Source organism: Mus caroli, chromosome 9 (assembly GCF_900094665.2).
Source record: "Mus caroli chromosome 9, CAROLI_EIJ_v1.1, whole genome shotgun sequence".
Taxonomy (NCBI): Eukaryota; Metazoa; Chordata; class Mammalia; order Rodentia; family Muridae; genus Mus; species Mus caroli.
Window position 1 is genome coordinate 12852815 of NC_034578.1, and position 23935 is coordinate 12876749.

The window sequence follows — 23935 nt, forward strand, 5'->3', positions numbered from 1 at the left end:
CTGACACCATTGCATACACTATCAAGATTTTCCTGAAAGGACCCTGATTTAGCTGTCTCTTGTGAGACTATGCTGGGGCCTAGCAAACATAGAAGTGGATGCTCACAGTCAGCTATTGGATGGATCACAGGGCCCCCAATGGAGGAGCTAGAGAAAGTACCCAAGGAGCTTGGGGGATCTGCAATCCAATAGGTGAAACGACACTGTGACCTACCCAGAACCCACCGGAGCTCATGTCTCTAGCTGCATATGTATCAAAAGATGGCCTAGTTGGCCATCGGTGTAAAAAGAGGCCCATTTTTCATACAAACTTTATATTCCTCAGTACAGGGGAATGTCAGAGCCAAGAAGTGGGAATGGGTGGGTGGGAGAGTAGGTGGGTGAGTGTGGGGGACTTTTGGGATAGCATTGGAAATGTAAATGAAATAAATACCTAATTAAAAAAAAAGAAAGAGCAATCTGCACATTCATCTGGAATAACAAATAAACCTAGGATTTCAAAACTATACTCCACAATAAGAACCTCTGGGCGAATCACCATTAATGACCTCAAGCTGTACTACAGAGCAACCGTGATAAAGACTGCATGATACTAGTACAGTGACAGACAGATAGATCAATGGAATAGAATTGAAGACCCAGATATGAACCCACACACCTATTGTCACTTGATCTTTGACAAAGGAGCTAAAACCATCCAGTGGGAAAAAAAAAAGACAGCATTTTCAACAAAACTTGCTGGCTCAACTGGCGGTTATCATGTACAAGAATGCAAATTGATCCATTTTTATCTCCTTGTACAAAGCTCAAATCTAAGTTAATCAAGGTGCTCTACATAAAACCAGAAACACTAAAAGTTAAAGGGGAGAATTAGGGCAAAGCCTTGAAGATATGGGCACAGGGGAAAAGTTTACAAAGAGAACAGCAATGGCTTGTGCTGTAAGATCAAGAATTGACAAGTGGGATCTTACAAAATTGCAAATCTTTTGTAAGGCAAAAGACACTGTCAATAAGACAAAAAGGCTACCAACAGATTGGAAAAGTATCTTTACCAACCCTAAATATGATAGGGGAGTAGTTTCCAATATATACAAAGAACTCAAGAAGTTGGACTCCAGAAAATCAAATAAACCCATTAAAAATGGGGTACAGAGCTATACAAAGAATTCTCAACTGAGGAATATTGAAGGGCTGAGAAGCACCTGAAAGAATGTTCAACGTCGTTAATCATCAGGGAAATGCAAATCAAAACAACCCTGAGATTCCACCTCACACCAGTCACAATGGCTAAGATCAAAAATTCAGGTGACAGCAGGTGCTGGCGAGGATGTGGAGAAACAGGGACACTCCTCCATTGCTGGTGGGATTGTAAGCTTGTACAACCACTCTGGAAATCAGTCTGGTGTTTCCTCAGAAATTTGCACATAGTACTACCGGAGGATCCAGCAATACCTCTCCTGGGCATATATCCAGAAGATGTTCCAACTGGTAAGAAGGACACATGCTCCACTATGTTCATAGCAGCCTTATTTATAATAGCCAGAAGCTGGAAAGAACCCAGATGTCCCTCAACAGAGGAATGGATACAGAAAATGTGGTAATTTACACACTGGAGTACTACTCAGCTTTTAAAAACAATGAATTTGTGAAATTCTTAGACAAATGGATGGTTCTGGAGGATTTTATCCTGAGTGAGGTAACCCAATCACAGAAGAACTCACATGATATGCAGTCAGTGATTAGTGGATATTAGCCCAGAAACTTTGAATATCCATGATTCAATTTGTAAAACACAACAAAATCAAGAAGAATGAAGACCAAAGCATGTGTACTTCATTCCTCTTTAGAATATGGAAAAAATACACATGGAATGAGTTACAGAGACAAAGTTTGGAGCTGAGTTGAAAGTATGTATTATCTAGAGACTGCTCCACCTGGGGATCCATATCAGAATCAGCCACCAAACACAGACACTATTGCATATGCCAGCAAGATTTTGTTGAAAGGACCCTGATGTAACTCTCACTGGTGAGGCTATGCCAGTGCCAGGCAAATACAGAAGTGGATGCAAATAGTCATCTATTGGATGGTACACAGGACCCCCAATGGAGGAGCAGCAAAAGTACCCAAGAAGCTGAAGGGGTCCGCAACCCTATAGGTGGAACAACAATATGAACTAACCAGTACCCCCCAGAGCTCATGTCTCTACCTGCATATGTAGAATATGGTCTAGTTGGCCATCACTGGGAAGAGAGACTCCTTGGTTTTGCAAACTTTATATTCCCCAGAACAGGGGAATGCCATGGCCAAGAAGTGGGAGTGGGTGGGTAGGGGAGCAGGGTGGGGGGATGTAATAGGGAACTTTTGGAATAGCATTTGAAATGTAAATGAAGAAAATACCTAATAAAAATTTGAAAAAAAGAAAAAAAGAATGGGGATATTAATTAAAAGAAAAAAGAAAAAAAGAATGGGGAACAAAATACCCATGGAAGGAGTTACAGAGACAAAGTTTGGAGATGAGACAGAATGAAGGACCATTCAGAGACTGCCCCACATGGGGATCCATCCCATCATCAGTCACTAAACCCATATACTATTGCATATGACAGAAGATTTTGCTCTCAGGACCCTGATATAGCTGCCTCTTGTGAGGCTATGCCAGTGCCTGGAAATACAGAAGTGGATGCTCCCAGTCATCCATTGGATGCAACACAGCGCCCCCAATAGAGAAGCTAGAGAAAGTACCTAAGGAGCTAAAGGGGTCTGCAACCCTATAGGAGGAACAACAATATGAACTGACCAGTACCCCCAGAGCTCCGGTCTCTAGCTGCATATGTAGAAGAATGTGGCCTAGTTGGCCATTATTGGGAGGAGAGGCCCTTGGTCTTGTGAAGATTCTATGCACCAGTACAGGGGAATGCCAGGGCCAGTAAGTGGGAGTGTGTGGGTTGGGGAGCAGGGTGGGGGGAGGTAATAGGGGACTTTTGGGATAGCATTTGAAATGTAAATGAAGAAAATATCTAATTAAAAAAAACTGAATCTCAAAGAGAAAAGAAAAAAAAAAGCCTTGGGTCTATTGGACAGTTATTTCCCTATTCTCTGGTGTTGTCCCCCCTTTTTTTCAGCTTTATCAATTTTTTCTTTTCTTTTTCTTATGATATTTTATTTATTTACATTTCAAATGTTATCCCCGTTCCTAATCTCCCCTCTGAAAACACCCTACCCCCTTCACCATCCTTCTGCTCCCCAACACACCCACTCCCATTCCTGGTCCTGGCATTCCACTATACTGGGGCATAGAACCTTCACAGGTCCTCTCCTCCCATTAAGGACAGACTAGATCATCCTCTGCTACATATATAACTAGAGCCACAATTTCCACCATGCATTTTCTTTGATTGGTGGTATAATTCCTAGGAGCTCTGGGGGTACTGGTTAGTTCATATTGATGTTCGCCTTATGGAGCTTTAGACCCCTTTATCTCCTGGGTACTTTCTCTGACTCCTTCATTGGGGACCTTGTGCTTTATTCTTTATTCTTCTTTCTCTGAACCCAGTTCTTCTCTCTGAAGCTCACTGTAATTCCTTACAATTCTGTGCTATCAGATTCCTCATAAATTGCATGAGCATGGCAGTACACTCTCTTATTTACTAAGAATCCAGACCATAAGTAGAAATAGGTCAAGTGCATGGTGGATCAGTAGAAATAAATGAAACCATTTATTTGGAGCAATAGTGATTGTGAATTCTAATTTTTCCAGGAAAAATTATTTTTACTTGACTTTTTTTGGTCTGATCTAAATAGAATAGAAAAATGTTCTTAGAAAAAAAAGAGTAGTTTTCACTTTGTTCCCTCTCAAATATTTGTTGAGCTGATTGAAATTTCCTAAGACATTGAAGGGGAAATTGTCTACAAAAGAGTGGTGTCCCTAAGGAGTGAGTTGAAGAGAGAGCTATGCCATGGCAATTTTCTTAAAAAAGACATTGAAATGAATACAACCTGCATGTCTTAGTGAAGATAATTGGCTCATCTTTCTAGGAGGGTCAAGTCATGTAGGGCACTATATATTGATAAAGAATGCATAGTTATCACTAGGGTTAGATTCAGAAAAAAAAAATAAAGGAAGCAATCACTTTTGACAGATTGAGCCAGGGAATGATAAGAGCTAGGATATAACATTACACAAACGCCTTTTGCACTTGGAGTATGCACTGGTAGCAAGTGGCTTTCCCTGGTTCTTGCTTTCTGGGCTGACTATTCATTATTCCTTAACTTCCGGGGTGAGAATTGCTGAGGTTAGGGTGATCAATTAGGGTTTTGTATAGGAGATATTAAATTTTGTTCATGGTTGCCTTCCATTCTACCTGTCCAAGACTTCTATTCTCATCTCTTTAGCATTTTTTTTTTTACAGCTAAAGCTAACATGATAAGTGGATGCACCAATCAAGTTCCTACTGACTCTCACTGAGGTCTGAATGACTGTACTAGTCACAGGGTCACAGTGACAAATATAACTGTGTCAGAAGAGTTGAAAAAAGTATGATTTCAAGCCAGATTGTAAACATAGCACAGGACATAGCACAGAATTTTCTAACAATACAGAGTGAGAATAATTAATCACTGCTTGATATCACAGAAACATAGAAAAGAAGATTCTTGTAATTTTCCTCTTTTTTTTTTTGGCCAGGTAATCCTAAGAAATAAGAGAATCTCTCTGAGCATGCTCTACTTCTGTAACATGAGAAGGATTGAAGTCATTATTTCTGTGGGTAAAGTTGACAGGTACCACAGGAAGATATGGATAGACAGGAAGACAAGTTGTGTTAGCTGATGTATGTAAAGAGCTTGGTATAGTGGTGACAAGTGGGTGCTTCCTATTGTTGTTGATGAGTCTTTAAACATAATGGCCTATACATTTTATATAATGGAATAGATTGGGATTTTATGTTATTTACAGACATAAAGGGAGCTTAGTGAGAGAATAAAAATTCATGCATTGTATGCATGCATGTATGCATGTATACATACATACATACTACATACACTTGAACTTATAGTCAAATCAAAAATTTTTAAATTCAGTTCAAAACTGAATGGGATACAGAGGAAGCTTGTTCTGCCAATATAAAGCCATATTAAAGGTTATTTAAGCATAGTAGTATTGATTCCAGAATAACTGGGTATGGGCTGGAGAGATGGCAATTAAGAGCTCCTGTTGCACAGAATACCTAGGCTCTATTCCAAGCACCTACATGGATGCTTGCAGCTATCCTTAAATCCAGTTACAGGGGAACTGATGTCCTCTGCTAGCTTCTGCAAGTACCAGGCATATAAATGGCACACAAACATACATGAAAATGATACACTTATACATATGTGGAGGAAGAGAAAAAAGAGGAAGGAAAACATCAGGTATTATGGTACACACCTATGATCTCAGCATTTGGGAGATGTATATCAGAGGAAGAAAGCAGCGCTAAAGTGAGGTTTAAGTCATTATTGGATACAATGAAACCTTGTTTCAAAAAAGAAAAAAGTAAGTGAATAATTGGGTAGATCAACTAATCAAAAGAACTAGAAGAAACTAACATGTATAATAGTTGACAGTAAAGAATAGGGTATGTATCACACTGTGTTGGAAATATTTGTTACATGAGAAACAAAAATGAACATATTTCTTTTAAGTATAAACCTATACCAAAGTACAATTCAAGTGGTTTTTAACTTGAAATATTAAATTAAAATCCACAGATAATATATATTTTTTTTTGGTTGAAGCAATGACTTCTCTTTTCTTGTGTGTCACAGCCTCAGACCTTAAGTACAGTTTGATTCTTTCTCTACCTATCTCTCTTCATTCATACCCCCTTCACCGTCTTTCTCTTCTCTTCTTTCAGGTTCCTTGAATGTGCTTTCTGTGTCCTGCCAATGGAATTCACTGTTCTGTCTGCATGGCCTGTTTGTCCTCTTCATACCACATTCCAAGTTTACAAAGCTTTATTTTCATTTATCTGACATTGGTTTTTTAGTGACTTTTTACAGAATGTTGAACCTTTTCTTTCAGAATCATATTCATGTGTTTTGCTAATATGTGTCTCCTCATTGTATATACAAAAGCCACATCTAACTGGCCTTTGAGTGTTACCTTATTATTTGCTTGACTACTGCTGGACACATACTGGTCACTCAAAAACTGCAAGACCAAGTAAATTAAAGGGCAGTCAAAATTAAAGAAAATAAAAAATGATTTGAAACAACAGCAACAGTCAAAGCCCTGGCCCATTTCAGAAGATAAGTGATTTCAAAATGATGGAATAAAAATGTTTCTATGGCTTTCTATGCTCATTGAAAGTGGACAGGAACAAAACAAAAAAGACACAGAGAGGTTCTTCATGGGGAAATCCATCATTATAAGAATGGTAAATGATCCACAGAACAGAGAGAAGTTAGAGTTCAGTGCTGAGAACTGTGACACCAGTGGGTAGGAAGCAGTATGATTCACCCCATAAACTTTATAAACATAGAGTGGTACTGGAGTCTCTCTTCATGAAGGAAAATATAGGGAAATTGATTGGTCCATTATCTCTTTCAAAGTCTTTATAAGGAATTGTTAGATGTACACATGTTTCTCCCTACTCAGAAGAAGCCACTGACGATAGTGGAATCAGGCCCAGGAGGTGAGAGAAAAATAGACTAGCCAAAGGCAGGTAAGGGAAGCTCTATGCAGGTAGTGAATGGATAGTGCTCCATTCCAAGGATTGCTGGCCAGGCTAATGAATGAGTAATTCCCTGTAGTAAGAAAATTACAAAATCAGAATGGAGGTTTCTCAGAACCAAAAATAGAAGTATCAATTGACCCAGCTGCACCACTCTTGGAACTGATTCTCATATATCCAAAGGGCTCTAAGTTAATTTACCCCACACAGTACTCCAAACTCTGTTTAATAGCTGCACTCTTCTCAATAGCTAGGAAATTAGAATTATAACACATGCAAGGAAGTGGATGGAGCTGAGTGTAGTACGTTAACCAAACTAACTTGGATGCATAAAGGCAATGATTATGGTTTCTTTCATATGTGTATACCATATATTCATGCCTATGGAAGTATAGAGCATAAAATGATAAAGAGACACATGAAGGAGTAGGAAAGATGTCAAAAATTGTGGTAGACATTAATGGAATGCATGTGACATGAAAGAAGAAAGGGAATCTTGAAGAGGGTGTAAGGAGAAAAGTGGAAGGAGAGGTCAGGGAGGTGGCCCAACCAAAACAGTGCATGAAAATGCCATAATCAAACCTGTTTCTTTGCATGCTGGATTTTTAAAAATACCTAAGAGACAGAGTAAGAGAGAGAGGGCAGAGGTGTTGAGGAATAAGCTTATTTCATTCTCACATGCTGACTTCACCAGTGACATTTATTTGAGGGTTTCATTCTTTGGATGGATCTGGGACTCTCATGGGTCAGACTTCTTCTTTTTTTTTTTTTTTTTTTTTTGATGTATACAAAGGTTAATGAGAATCATGGGCACCTGAAGCATTAATCTCCATCTGAATCACTCTAATGGTTAAAGTGGAGTCTTTCTTAGTCTCTTAGCAAGTTTTAAATTTAACAGTATAATGGGGTCAAAAGGCAAGTTAGAAATCTGAAGCAAATCTTCTGAGAGAACTTGTTTTTCTCAGTGTAACTGAGTTCCTAAAGTTTTTTTCTGATTGTATTCAGTGCTAGTGAATAAATTCAATGAGGGCCTCAGATTCTTAAGACAATAGTGGGAGCAGTGGCTGCCAATGGCTCATTTTCTTACTTCTGATTCTTTCTAGCATTGAGCATAAATCAATTCTTCCTTGTCTCTGTTACAATGATTCTGTCTGTTATTCAAGCACTCCACCATTTCCTCCTTGAACTTTCTCTGTTTTTACCACACTTGGAGTGACCTTTAGTGATGATAAGTAGTAATATTCCATTGATCAATTAATTAGCATGGTAGATTTGGCTGGAAAAGGGATCAAGTAGAGTCTGAAAATACTCTGTAGACTCAGAAGATACTTGTTTCTATTTGTGTCTCTTTTGGTCATATAGATGATGACTTTTCCAAGTTTCATGTCTTCAGTGGCCTTGGGTCTTCACTTCTGTTTACATCTGTTTATTTAAGGTTAAAGTAGGATGACAGTAGGCATGACGGTGGGCATCATATTGAACAAAGATTTCTAGGGCCCTTTCTGTTTCACTGACTATCTCTTCATGTGTCTTAGTCCAAGACTGCTTCTCTGACCCTTTGCTTCCCATACTATTAGGTAGCTGCCACTAGCATAGGCTTCAATGTCAGAGACCCAAATTCAAATACCTATTGGCAGCCAAAATATCCTTGGAAAAATGATTTGTTTTTCAACATATCCATGAGTGAAATAACAGTGTTTTCTGTTTGGCTTGAGAATTATTGTGTTATAGGATAGTGATGTTACTCTTGTAAATGCCCACTCATGTTAGCAATTAAAATTAGCCATACTTTAGGAGATGTTTTAAAAAATACCCCAATTCTTAGTTCACCCCAAGTTGATCAACAATGTATCTTGTTTGTATATAAGGGAGTAAGAATTTTTTGGACTCTTCCCTGGTGTTTGAATATGTGACCAAGGCTGAGAACTTCTGTTAAATATTTTTGCTTGCCTCTGCTAAACATATTTCCCCTATTTTAGTGTTATGTTAATGAACCACCCAATGGCTCAGTTAGAAACATGATGGATTATCATGTTGGTAAAGAATGTCAGAGATATAGAATATATAATACAACTTTTATGGATTAATTGATCTCATTGTATTCAATACATAGGTGACATAACAACAGGAATTTTGCTGTCATTAATTGAAATAAAGAGCCCAATGCAATAGCTTATTATGAAATGTTTCCTATAACTAGCAGCAGGTAACAGTTTTACGCAAGAACTTTCATAATGCAAACATTTGAAAATCAAGTTTCACATCTCTATAAGTCATGCATCTTGATTAAAAGATTAATAGTATTTTTCTTCTTATACATTGATTAAAAATGTTAATAGTGAAAAAGATAATAAAACTCATATATTCAGTCATCTATGTTTGTCTTTGCATATAAGAAAACTGTATTATGTAGTAGTTCTTAGTTACTATTGAACTCAATGAATTGAAAATAAACTGTTGAGTGCCACCTATTAGCTTTTATGTGGCCCCATTACATCATTACTGCTGTACATGTATCTTACACACATCATTACTGGTATAAATGTAACCCATAGAAATATTAATTTGCCTAGTAGGGCAGCAGATTTCCCCATTGGACTGGGACTACATTCTAACCTCCAGAAACATAACCTTCTTTTTTTTTTTTTGTTAGTAATTTTTTTTCTACCCACCTACACATCTGATAACTAGGAAATGGTAAATTTTATGTTTTTGTAACTAGAAGGCTGCGCATCAATCTCCATGTTCAAAGCATTTTCAGAGTGGCTGTCAGATCACTTGATCTGTAAGATCAGCTTTCTCTATGTTTATACTCTATGTTCAGCCTAAATGCAGGCTATATTGTTAATATGTGGCCTGTGGTTGGAAGGAAATAGTTAAATCACTGCATGCTTGTATGCAGGAATAGAATTTTAAGTCTCAGAGAATATTTGATAAGAACTCAGATTAACAAAAATTGATTTTATTAGTTTAATGTGCCTGCAAGGTTGATGGCTGTAACAAAGCAAGTCAATTTCCCATAACTTTTGTAGTTTGTCAGATAATTCATTCATAATTGTGTGTCCATAAAGACCTTTAGAAGAAAATGACCTGGGGTGGATTTCTGTGTGTATGATTTGTGCCCTGAGACCTGCCTGTGAACAGAGGCTGGGTTACTACTATACTGAACATCATGGAACTATTCTGTTCATGGATACACTATATCATAGCTGAAGGACAGGGGTCTTGAGCTTGAGTGTAGCAGAGGTTCCCTTTGGAAAAGATGTGTGAAGAAACCAGCAAGGTCAGCCTCGGGAGCAAGAATAGATGAGACTCAATCTTGGCAAAAGCAATTGAATTCATTCGGGACCAAATAATGTGAAACTCAGATGTTAAATGGATTAGAGAAACCTGGAAAGCTCTGATGGTAGAAAAGACCGTGGGGTCTTGCTAGTGGGTGTGATAAATTAGATTTGGACTTATAATAGGCAAGCAAAATAAACTTAAACTATTTTTGGCTGGGGTACCACATTATTTGAGATACAAATCTAGTGACTGTAAGAAAATCTATTATTCATAGACTAGAATTTCCCCTTTTCCCTAATTTATGCTGCCTACCTCAACTGCAATTTTCTCTGATGTTGAAAAGAACAGTTGCTCACTTGGTGGGAGACAGAATTTTATTTCTGTAACATCTCATTCCACAGTCCTATATATCATGTAGTGGGAAAAGGAAAAGCTGATAGTCTAAAAATAGTAAAAGAAAGAGAATCTGATCCATCTTCTGGGAGAAGAGTGGTTTTACTCCCGACTGGTTAAATGTGAAGAAATAACTTCTTCTTAGGTAGGAAAAGATCAGTTGAAGTAGAAGGTTTAACAGGAGCCCACTGGCACTGTGCACATATTGCAATGTCACCTGGTAAGAAAAGTGAACTGAAAAATGTGTGGATTTGGTGAGATAAATAGATGACTCTGGAAATATTTTTCTGAGTGCCACCATCAGTCTGAAGGAATTCATGTTTACTCCCAAGAAACTGAGATGCCAAATTCCAATTTCACTAAAGACATTGAATGATTTATTTATCAGTTACATCTTAACATACATGGACTTTTCACAAATGAGTCATTTATAATAAACATTTCTCTGGCTCACACTTTTGTATGTATTTCATTTTGAACTCTGAAAAGGCCGGATAGGGAATCTAAGAGTGTATTTATAATAAAAGTGGTCATATAAGGACAAAACATCATGTCCATTTGTGCTCTGAATCCTTCCACAAATTCCTATTTATTAAAGGAAATTCAATGTATATAAACAATTTTAGATAGTTAAAAATTATAGAACCCTAGAACTTTGAGTGCTGGGGAATCCTTGTTATAGTTTTCCTTCCCTACTCTGTTTGATGACACACCTATATTGCATTTCAAAACTCAGTTCATTATTCATCCCTGCTATTACTTTTTCTTTCATAAACAAAGGTGCATTTGGCCTCATGGTGAATGAATACAGAAAAGGGTAAAACTTGTTTCTTCTAGTGTGGAAGAAAGAGGACAAAGTAACAATAAATTGGGGTGCTGATTAGTGGATATTGCTAGTGTTTGTTGGCTTTGACAAAAATAAGTTATTTATTCTTTCAGAGTTTCTACTTTTTCATGTACGATGACAAAACAATGGTCTATTTTTCTCATAATTAATTTAATTGTGTATCTATGCAATAATACTATGCTTAATAGCTAGCTAACACCTTTAAGGTTAACTTCAGTAGTAGTCTTAAAGGATAGTGCATAACAGTGCATGATTATTACTACAGGACTGATAAAGGAGAGATTTTTGTATAAAATTTATAAAATCATAAGAAAAGACATTGCTTAAGATGTGGGGAAAAAGATGTACTTAACATATATACATCTCAGATAGATCTTGAATTATTGAAACTTCCAGTGACCTTGTAACAAGTTTTCTTTAGATCTGTGAGTCAAGCCTTGTGTAGAAGCCAGATGTGGAAAAAGTACAACAGAATTTTTGTCCTATACTTAGAGATTAGAAAGAATTCTGTCCTTTTGGTTCCATCAATCACTTGCCATATGATCTTGGCAGGTTACAAGAACTCTTTGAACATCACCTACTGACCTCAAGGGGAGCCTGGGCAAAGTGAATCAATCCTATGCTCAGAACAGGAGCTGACATAAACTGTGAAGACATTAGCACATGTGAGCTTTTTGAACTCAGAATGCACCTTAAATCAATGGCATGCTGAGTATATCACCTGGAGTGATCTAGAGAACATAGTTTAAACACAATTTTGTGTTGATGTATTATGGTAGGAAGTGGCCTCCTCCCAGACTGAAGTCTCTAGGAGTGATGGAAAATGTCAAAAAAATGGCAGATGTGTCACCAAGTTTAAGTCAGCTTCATGAGAAAGTGTGTGTGTGTGTGTGTGTGTGTGTGTGGTGTATAGAGAACAATATTGGTTATTGTTCCCTGTGGATAAAATTCACTTTTAGCTTGTCACTAAAATCATGGCATTTATTCTTTAAAAATATTAAGAGGGCTTAAAAAGTTTAAATAGGGCCCTTCCTGTTTGTATCTCTACCTGAACCTGTGGCAGATTGGCAGGCCTGTCCCCCTTGTACCCCACATCCTACTTCTACCCAGGAGGACTGCTCTACCTAAAGATAGCACAGCCTGTTTCCTAGGAGGCCTGCTCTAACACAGGTCACACAGCTCTACCTGTATCCAAGAAGGCCAACTCCAATCCAAGACACCCAGGCCAGTTAACACCAGAGATAAGCACACCGTGAAAGTCAAACAGAAGAACACACACAACAGAAACCAAGATCATTTGGCACCATCAGAACCAAGCTCTCCTACCACAGCAAGGACTGGACACCCTAATACACTTGAAGAGCAAAATTCTGACCTAAAAATCCCATCTCAAGAAGATGATAGAGGTGTTTAAGGAGGATATAAATAACTGCTTTAAAGAAATACAGAAAAATACAAACAGATAAAGGATTTGAAAAAAAAATGGTCCATGACCTAAAATGGAAATATAAATAAATAATAAAATCACAAATGGAGGCAACCCTGAAGATAGGAAACATAGGAAAGACAACAGGAAGCATCACTGACAGATTACAGAGATGGAAGGGAGAATCTCAGGTGTATAGTATACCGCAGAAGATATTGACACATTAGTCAGAAAATGTTAATTGTTTAAAAAGTTCCTAACCCCAAACATCCAGGAAATTTGGGACACAATGAAAAGACCAAACCTGAGAATAATAGAAATAGAAGAGGGTGAAGAGTCCCAGTTCAAAGGTCCAGAAAACATCTTCAACAAAATCATAGAAGACCTCCCTAATCTAAAGAAAGAGTTGGCCGTACATGTACAAGAAGCCTGTAGATCTCAAAATAGATTGGACCAGAGAAAAAAATTTTCCTGGTATATAATACAGGACTAAATGTACAGAATAAAGAAAGAATATTAAAAGTTAAAAGGGGAAATGTCCAAGTAACATATAAAGGCAGACCTATCAGAAATACACCAGACTTCTCCACAGAGACCTTCAAAACCAGAAGATCCTAGGTGGATGTTATGCAGACCCTAAGAAAGGGAAGATGCCAGCCTAAGCTACTATACCCAACAAAACATTCTTACCATATATGGAGAAAACAAGATATTAAATGACAAAACCAAATTTAAACAATATCTTTCTATTAATTTAGCCCTACAGAGGATACTAGAGGGAAAATTCGAACACAAAGAGGGTTACTATATCCAAGACAACACAAGAAAATTATGATCTCACAACAAATCCAAAAGAAGATATATTCTCTCTCTCTCTCTCTCTCTCTCTCTCTCTCTCTCTCTCTCTCTCATGTGCACACACACACACACACACACACACACACACTACCAATTTGTACAACAAAAATAACAGGAACTAGCATGCATTGGTCTTTAATATCTTTAATATCTTTCAATATGAATGAACTCAATTACCCAAGAAAAGGACACATACTAAGAGAGTGGATGTGTAAAAAGGGCCCATCATTTTGCTGCATACAAGAAACAAACCTCAGTGACAAAGACAGACACTACCTCAGAGTAAAGGTCTAGAAAAAAAGTTTTCCAAGTAAACAATCCCAACAAACAAACTGGCGTAGTCATATTAATATCTGTTTAAATAGATTTTCAATGAAAAGTAATCAAAAGAGATGAGGAAGGACACTTCAAATTCATCAAGAAAAAAAAATCATCAACATGTAGTCTCAATTCTGAACATCTATGCCGCAAATTCAAGGACACCCACATTCATAAAAGAAACTTTACTAAAGCCCAAAACAGACATTTTACCAAACAAAGTAATGGTAGGAGACTTAAACATTCCACTCTCACAAACCAGCAGGTCATTGAAGCAAAAACCAAACAGAGACACAATAAAATTAAAATAAATTATGAAACAGGCATTTAACAGATAGTTCCAGAACAATTCATTCCAAAGCAAAAAGATTATACCTTCTTTTCAGCACCTCCTGGAAACTTTTACAAAATTGACAATATAATTGGACACAAAATAAGCCTCAACAGACAGGGAGATGCTGTGCTGTGCTAAGCCAGAAGGTGCTCAACTAGGGAAGGGGGACACCAGGATTGGGGGAGAGCACCCTGTTAGAGGCAAAGGGGAGTCAGAACGTGGTGAGGAACTCTGGGACGGTGGACCAAGGGGGTGAGGCAATATTTGAATTGTAAATAAATAAAATAATTAATTAAAAACTAAAAAGTGGTTAATAAATAAATAAAGTGTAGAACTCAGAAAACACTCCGACGGAAAGGAAAGGGGCAACTGTACCATTCTTGAGTTCTTATAATTCTCCTTTAAAAAAAAAAAGAAATTAATTTATTTTTTACACTCCATATTCCATTCCCTGTTCCCAATCCACCCTCCGACTGCTTTACAACCCACCCCCAGTCTCCACGTGCATGCCCCGACCCCCACCCCACCAGACCTCTAAACTCCCTGGGGTCTCCAGTCTCTTGAGGGTTAGGTGCATCATCTCTGAATGAACACAGACCTGGAAGTCCTCTACTGTATGTGTGTTGGGGGCCTTATATCAGCTGGTGTATGTTTTCTGCTTGGTGGTCCTGTGTCCTACTTTGCTGCCCTGAAAATTGTCAGAGTTTTTCAGTGCTTCCCCAAGCATTAAATCAGTTTTCAATTTATCTTCAAATTTTTGGGAAGAGTAGTAATTAGAGTCAGTAATTAGTATATTTTTACTTAATTAAATATATACATTTGAAAATTAAAATTTTGCATAAAAGTCTCTTATAACATGTCTGTATTTGCATATTCTCTGTGTTGTATAGACGACATGGGAAACCTTGCAAGATACCAGTGATTTTTTGCAGCAAAGTTTGAGGCAGTCTTCATGCAAATCAAGTCTCAGTTCCTGCTGCTTTCCCTGAGAGAACACTGGAAACTGAAGAACTTCTTGGAAGATGATGGTCCCTGATTATTCACACATTTACAACATTTAGAAGTTGAACTTGCTTTAATTTTATGTAGTTCCACAGCTGTCTTCTAATTTGCAACATGGTCCTGAATTCCAGACTCATTAATATCTTTCATTACTTTCTCCTTAAAGCTGAATGGAATATCCATAAATTAGACTTTCCCATATCTAATGAACAATGTACTTTTTTCCTTCCACAATTTTTACAAAGTTACAGTCATTGAGCAATAAAGATATATAGGAAAACTAAATTGAATGCAGAAATGTCTGATACTAAAAGCCTCTATGTGTAGTTTTTCTAGAATCATCCCTATTTTCTAGATACTGGAATAGTTTTGGAACACATACCATGATGATAAGATGATATATATTTTAAAATATTTAAATTATTAAATATATATTTATGCATGTGCCCTTGTGTTCAGGTGTCTTATGGCCACCAAAAATCATCTTATTCAACAGAGTTGGAATGGCGGGGGTTTTGGCTGACTAGTGTGGGTGTTTGTAATCCATCACTAATTAGTCCTCTAGAATAGCCTTAAGTGCTCTTAGCAGCTGAACCATCTCTCCAACTTAAATATACTCCTTAGACTGAATTTGCATATTAAGAAAGAAGAATGGATACTTAAATTTGTGTTATATGACAAGCTTAAATATCTGTCACAAAATTTGTGAAAGATGTGTAGTTCTTTATGCAAACATATTTAAAGCAACAAGTCATGATTGTATGGCAACAATTTTATCACCTTACAAAGAATTCATTAGGAAAAGTAAATTTTATCTGTCTGTGCATACAAGTGCCTTAAAATGACAGTTTTCTCATTATTCATCGTTAGATTTCAGTTCTGTGTGAAAAGTTACTCAGCTCAAATCTAACTCTCAAGTATCAGATGCACTCCAATACAGAGCAGAGCCTGACAGGATTGTAGAGAAAGAAAGCAGAATCTACATTCCGGGGGTCTGCGGGTATCCACACCTGTGGACACAGAGAGCATTCCCTCACTCCAGGTGGGCCAGATAACTCACCATGGTATTGTTAGGTAGCTCCTGATTCCTTTGGAATTACAATGAACCCATCTTAACCTTATTTTAAAAAGAAGGAATAAGAAAAATATGGTTGGTCATTGCATTTTTGCTAAAACTTTCGACATTTCCCATTTAATTTTAGGATTAATGGGGAATTCTTTATAAAGATTCTTGTGTAGTTTGTCTTGGTTGTCAACTTGAGAGAATTTAGAACTCCAGACATGATGTACCTCTGAATGTGTGTTCTAAAGTATATACCCTAGGGAGTATCTGTCTGCAGGGTCTAAGGGTGGCTCAGATAGAAAGGGACTAGAAGAAAAAGACATGTCACTTCTTGAGTGGATGTATCTTTCTACACGGATACCATCCACAATCTAAAGCATACGATAGCTTCTTTTGCCTTCCATTTGAAACTGAATAGCAGTGATTAAGGGAAGACATTAACATTAAGACAATAGTAATAATATTCAAGGATAGTAGTTAATATTTTATTTATTCTTTCTTCTCTGATACAATGCATTTCAATTACATCCTGCCCTCTCTCTCTTTCCTCATCCCAGTAACCCCACTCCCACCCTCCCAAGATCCACTTTTCAGTTTCCCTTCAAAAAAAGCAGACTTCTCATGTATAGCAATCAAATGAGCATAGTAAGATGCAGTAAGATTAGACATAAATGAGGCAACTCAGAAGGAGGAGGTTCCAGGTGAAAGTCAGACACTGCATTCCCATTGTTAGGAGTTCAATAAAAACCCCAAGCTAAGAAACCACATCATATATGCACAGGGTCTGATGCAGACCCATGCAGGCTCTGGTTACCTCTTCAGCCTTGGAGAGCCATTATGTGCCCTGTTTAGTTGATTCTTTGGGCCATGTTCTTGCAGTATAGTTGACCTCTCAGGCTCCTACAATTCTTCCTCCCATTTTCTCTTGAGTATTTCCACTAAATGTTTGGCTGTGAGTCCCTGCACCTGCTCTCATCAGCTGCTAGAGGAAGCTTCTTTGTTGATGATTGGGCAAGACTCTATCCTATGAGTATAACAGAATATCATTAGGAATCATTTTATTGACTTAAAAAAGTCTACCCTAGGTCTCTGAGCCATCCAATTTCTAAATCCTGGCAATCTAGGCAGTGTTGGGCGTGGACTCCCTCTTGTGTCTTTGGCCTCAAGTTAGACTAGTCATTCATTTGCCACTCCCACAAGCCCCGAGCAACCATGGCTGGAGCACATCTTGCAGGCAGCACAATTTGTGGGTCATAGATTTTGTTTTTGGGTTGATGTCTCAGTCCTAACACTGAGAATTTATTCTGGCTGCAGAGGATACCTGGTTCAGGCTTTATATCTTGCATTACTAGAAATACATCTATTTGCCAATAAATTTTATGATGCCATTTTTTTTCTAACAACTGAGTAATATGTCATTGTGTAAATGTACCACATCTTCTTTATCCATTCTTTGCTGGAAGAATATCTAAGTTGTTTCCAGTTGATGGTTATTGTAAATAAAACTGCTATAAACCTAGATAATCAAGTGGCATTGTGATAGGAAAGAGCAATTTTTGGGTTTATGCCCAAAAGTAGTATAGCTTGATCAGTAGGTAGAAAGATTTACATTTTTCTGAGAAATAACCATATTGATTTCCAAAGTTGATGTACAAGTTTGCACAACCATCAACGATAAAGGCATGTTTCCATTGTTCCACATTCTCATCACCATGATAGGACATAGCAATAAAAGAACTTCTGGTGGAATCACTATCCCAGACCTTAACTATACTACAGAGCAATAATGATAAAAACTGCTTGATATTAGTTCAGAAACAGACAGGTCAATCAATGAAATAGAATTGAAGTCCCAGAAACAAATCCATGAACCTATGGACACTTGGTCTTTGGGATAGAAGCCAAAACAATACAGTGAATTTTTTAAAAAAAATAGCACTTGCAACAAATGATGCTGAGCCCATAATGAGCAGTCTCCATGTAGAAGAATAGGAATTGATCTATATTTATCACCTTGTCCAAAGCTCAAGTCCAATTGGATCAAAATGACTTCCACATAAAACCAGATAAACAGAATCCAACGGAAAAGAAAGTGGGAAATATCCTGGAACATATTGTCACAGGGGAAATTTTCCTGAACAGATCACCAATTGATCAGGCTTGAAGATCAACAATTGACAAATGGAAACTCATGAACCTGAAAAGCTCTTGTAAGGCAAACACATCATCAATAAGACATGACGGCAACTTACAGATTGGGAAAAGATGTTCACTTACCCTGTATCTGATTCAGGACTACTATCCACAAAATAGAAAGGACTCAAGAAGTTAGACTCCAGAAAAACAAATAACCCAAATTTTAAAAATGGGGTATAGAGGTAAACAGAAAATTCTCAAGTGAGGAATCTAAAATGGTGTAAAGCACTTAAAGAACTGTTCAAGTTCTTAGACATCAGAGAAATGCAAATTGAAACAACCTTGAGATTCCACCTCACACCAGTCAGAATGGCTAAGATTAAAAACTCAATTGATAGCACATGCTGGCCAAGATGTGGAGAAAGAGGAACACTCCTCCACTGCTGGTGGGATTGAAAACTAGTACAACCACTCTGGAAATCAATCTGGCAATTCCTAAGAAAATTGGAAATAGTTCTACCTGAAGACTCAGCTATACCACTCCTGAGCATATACCTAAAACATGCTCCACCATATTACAGTGGCACATGGTCCACTATGTTCATAACAACCTTATTTGTAATAGCAGAATATATTTTAAATATATTAAATATATATTGTGAAGGGTGTTGTTTCCCGGATTCCTTTCCAAGTCCATTTGTCATTTATATATAGAAAGGCTACTGATTTTTTTTTATGTGTTCCTTTTGTATTCAGTTACATTGCTGAAGGCATTTATTAGATGTAAAAGTTCCCTTGCAAAATTTTGGTCTCACTTATGTATACTATCATAGCATCTGCAAATAACGATACATTTGAGATGGCCAAGCATGACTGACTCCATGTCAGGCGGCAAAGGTCTAAGTTTCTCTTTCCCAGAACTTAAGAAGTCTGAGCAATTCAATAGTGGAAAAACCCTTGCAGATATCCAATTAGAAGCTGCCCTGATCATCTGCCTGAGGCAAAAACAGTCAGGATGAATCAGCAACAGTTTCTAGGCTCCTCCTAGAAAGTCACTGGAGCCCTAGACAATTCCAGAGACACTCATACTCGTGGAAATAGAGCCAACCAAACAGGTTAAGGGTCACTTACTCCTCCATGCAATTCACATCTCCTCATCCTGGTGTATGGTAGACCCATACATTCTGTATTTTTGCAGAATAAACTCAAGAAGAAGGAAGACTAAAGTGTAGATACTTTGTTCCGTCTTAGAATGGGGAACAAAATAGTCATGGAAAGGAGTTATAGAGACAAAGTTTAGAGCTGAGACAGAAGGAATGAGCTCCCAGAGACTGCCCCACCCAGGGATCTATCCCATATACAACCACCAAACCCAGACACTATTGCATATTCCAGAAAGATTTTGCTGACAGGACCCTGATATAGCTCTCCCTTGTGAGGAGGCTATGCCAGTGCCTGGCAAATACAGAAGTGGATGCTCACAGTCATCTATTGGATGGAACACAGGGCCCCTAATGAAGGAGCTAGAGAAAGTACCCAAGGAGCTAAACAGGTTTGCAACCCTATAGGAGGAACAACAATATGAACTTACCAGCACCCACCCCAGTTGTGTCTCTAGTTGCATATGTAGCAGAGGATGGCCTAATTGGCCATCAATGGGGGGAGAGGCCCTTGGTCTTGTGAAGATCATATGCCTCACTGTGGGACATTGGGCTATACACAGACAGGCTGGTCGGCTGGTCTCTAGTCCAGCTGAGATGCTGAACCCTGGGGCCTGGTGATCATAATTTATCTACATGGGACAGAAGGAGTTCTCTCATGTCTCCTGGAACCCTGGCTCCTGTCTAAGTTACTGCCCCCTCCCCCCCAGCCCCCACAAGAGAAGCATGGCTAGTAGTCATGTAGGCAATGTCCCAAGCTTCTGACCTTCAGGCTAAACTCCTTCCCAGTTACCTAGCAACGGAAAAGATAGCAGCTCACTTTAAAAAGGGCTGTTTGGTCCCTCCTTGCTCTCTCACTCCTCTCATTCCTTTGTTCTCTTGCTCTTCCTCTCCTCTCCTCTCCTCTCCTCTCCTCTCCTCTCCTCTCCTNTCTCCTCTCCTCTCCTCTCCTCTCTTTTCCTTTCATTCTCTTACTCTCTCTTTCTCGCTAGCCTTTCTTCTCTGTCTCTCTCTTTTACCTACTCCCTTTCCCCCTGCCTTTCTATAATAAAGCTCTAAAACCATAGACAGTCTCTACTCATCAAGGCTGTGCTCACCTTCGCCTCTGTGGGAACCTCTTTCCCTCAGCCCTCTCTCCCATAACCCCAGGCTACAAGGTGAACCCTGGGGCCCCTTTTGGTTTTGGTGGCTGCCCTTTGTCCACCCCGCCTCCACCCCCCACGTCGAGTGAGTCGGAGGCTTGGATGCCCACCTGGAGCTGAGTGGAAAGTGTCTGGCAGCCCTCCTAAGTCCAACTGCCCAGAGCATAGGTGGAACATCTGGCAGGATGTGGGCTATCCTCCCTTCCCCTTCCTTTCCCCAGGCCCCTTTTTTGTTCCCATACCCCAGTACAGGGGAATGCCAGGGCCAGTACAGGAAGCAGGAGTGGGTGGGTTGGGAAGCAGGGCAGGGGGAGGGTACAGGGGTCTTTGGGGATAGCATTTGAAATGTAAATGAAGACAATATCTAATAAAAAAAGAAAAAAATTCTTTGCTTTTGCATACTATTTGAGTCTTTGGTATTCACTTACACTTTGACTTCCTCAGAAATCAGAGAGACAGTGAAAGGACCTATTTGACATACAACACACACATACACACACACATACACACACACACACACACACACACACACACCATCCAGATTTCGGTACCCCATTTCTCCTCTCCTCCCAGTCCTGCTCTTAGAAATCTCTCCCTCCCCTTATTATCCTCTTACCTTTTCCTCAGAAAAGTGAAACACCTTTCCCCACTTGGGTACCAACCTACCCTGGGCAGTCAATTTGCAGCAGGACTAAATGCATCCTTCCCATTTTGATCCAATAACCCATTTAGGTGAAAGGGATCAAACGACAGGTAAATGTGTCAGAAACAGCCTCCACTCCACTTCTTAGGGAACTCACATGAAGACCAAGCTGCACATATGCTACAAATGTATAAGGGCCTCTATATGCAGTTTGGTTGGCCCCTATGGATCAGATGTGGGGAAAGGGGTTGCAGGAGAGTGATGCGAGTAAGGAGAGTAAGGAAAGTAATTGATAGGGTACATCTCTGGGAGTAGGTGGAGACCAGAATCAGGGGAGGTTCCGGAGAGTCTATGGGGGGGAGGGGGCTAGCTGAAACTCCTACAAGAAGGGGACATGGAGACTGAAGCAGCCACCATCTGCAGTCATGTGAGACTTCCAGTTGAGTGAGGAGGACATCAACCCACCCACATTCAACCCATATTCTGTCTTGCCTACAAGATGTGCAGGGTAAAGAGGGAACAGAGATTCATGGAATGGCCAACCAATCACTGGGTCAACTTGAAACACATCCCATGTAAGATAGCCAATCTCTGATACTCTCCTGTGCATGCAGACCTGTCTCCAGGGAGCATTCATCCAACACCGTATGGACACAGATGCAGAGACCAACTGCCAAACATCATGCAGTGTTTGGAGAGTCTTGTTAGAGACTGGGGGATAGAATTGTGTGAGCTGGAAGGATCAAGGACATCACAAGAGACCTACACAGTCAACTAACCTGGGCTGTTAAGACTTTTAGTGATTGCTTTTATTTCCTTAGGGTTTATAGGTTTATTTAAGTTGGTTATCTGACCTTGATTTAATTTTGGTAACAGGTATTTATCAAGAAAATTATCCATTTCTTTCAGATTTCCAGTTTTGTGGAATATAGTTTATACAGCTATCAATTTTGTTAATTTGAATGTGCTCTCTCAGTTTTTTTGTTTAGTTTGGATAAAGGTTTGTCTAACTTGTTTACTTTTTCAAAGAACCAACTATTGTTTCCATTTATTCCTTTTATTTTGGTCTTTGACTCTATTTTATTAATTTATGCTCTTGGTTTGATTATTTCCTGCTGTCTATTCCTCTTGAGTGTTCATTTTGTCCTAGATCTCTCAGTAGTTCTATTTAGCTGCTATTATTCTCCATTTCTTTTGAAACATAGGCACCTTATTGTTTGAACTCTTTTCTTAGCACTTCTTTCATTTTGTCTCATAAATTTGGGTATACTGTGCATTCATTTTCATTGAATTCTGGACAGTCTTTAAATTCTTTCTTTATGTTTGTCTTAAACCAGTATAAATTCAGTAGAGAGTTTGTTCCATGAGTTTGTAGGCTTTTGTGGTTTCTATTCTTGTTATCCATAGTGATATGATAGGATACAGGAGGCTCTTTCAATTTTCTTGTATCTTTTGGATTTGTTTTTTGACTAAGTGAGTAGTCCATTTTGGAGAAATTTCTATCAGATTCTGGGAAGAAGATATATTATTTTCTGTTTGGGTGAAATGTTCGGTATATATCTGTTAGGTACATTTGGTTCATAACATCTATTAGAAGAATTTAAAGACAAACTAAAGCAAAGGAAAAAGAAAATCAAAATTGGAAATGGAAGATTCCCCTTAAGTCATTAATGAAAACCATTATTGTGTGAGGACTGTAATGTCTTAACCAGTTTCTAGTGGGTAAAAGCCTATCTTAAAACATGAACCTGGATGCTAGTGTTGTGAATTTCTCTATCAAAATTACCGTTGAAACTTAAAAAAAAAAGATGTATTTATATTAAATCATCAAACCTGTTTAATTAATCAAGACTATTTAATTATCTGCTAATTCTACTAGATTTAGCACTTCAAATTATCTTTACTGTCAGTAGTTTAAAAATTACCTTTACATAAAATGTTTATCTATGTGTATCTATTTTTCTGTGGGAGTGTATGGCATACATCCGGAATGTCTGTAGATGACAGATTCCTTGAGGCTGCAGTTATAAGCTACTATGAGCTGCTGGATGTGAGTACTAGAACTAAATTCAAGTCTTGTGGAAGATCAATATGTTCTCACAGTTGTGTTTTTAGCGCCTCTTCATTATTTTTATGTTTTTTCTTATTATTTTTTATTTTTCTTATATATGTGAGTACATGCCATGTATCCTCATTGTTTTTTGTCAGCTTGACACAAGCTACAGCTACATTGAAAGAAGAAATTAAGTTGAGAAAATGCCTCTATCAGATTCCCTATAGGCATGTTTGTAAGGCATTTTCTTGATCATTACTGATGTGGTAGGAACTGTCCCACTGTGGGAGGAGCTACCCCTGGGAAAGTAGTCTTGAGTTGCATAAGAAAGAAGGCTTTGTACACCATGAGGATCAACTCAGGAAGCTGCTTTTATCTATTGTTTTGTTTCAGTTCCTGCCTCTATGTTCATGCTTGAATTCTTGCACTGACTTCCCTTCATGATTGACTGAAAGCTGTAAGATGAAGTAAGCCCTTTCCTAGTATGTTGCTTTTGGTCACTGTTTTATCACAAGCAGTAAAGGTCGTAATTAGGAAAACCACTTGACAACTTTTCCTT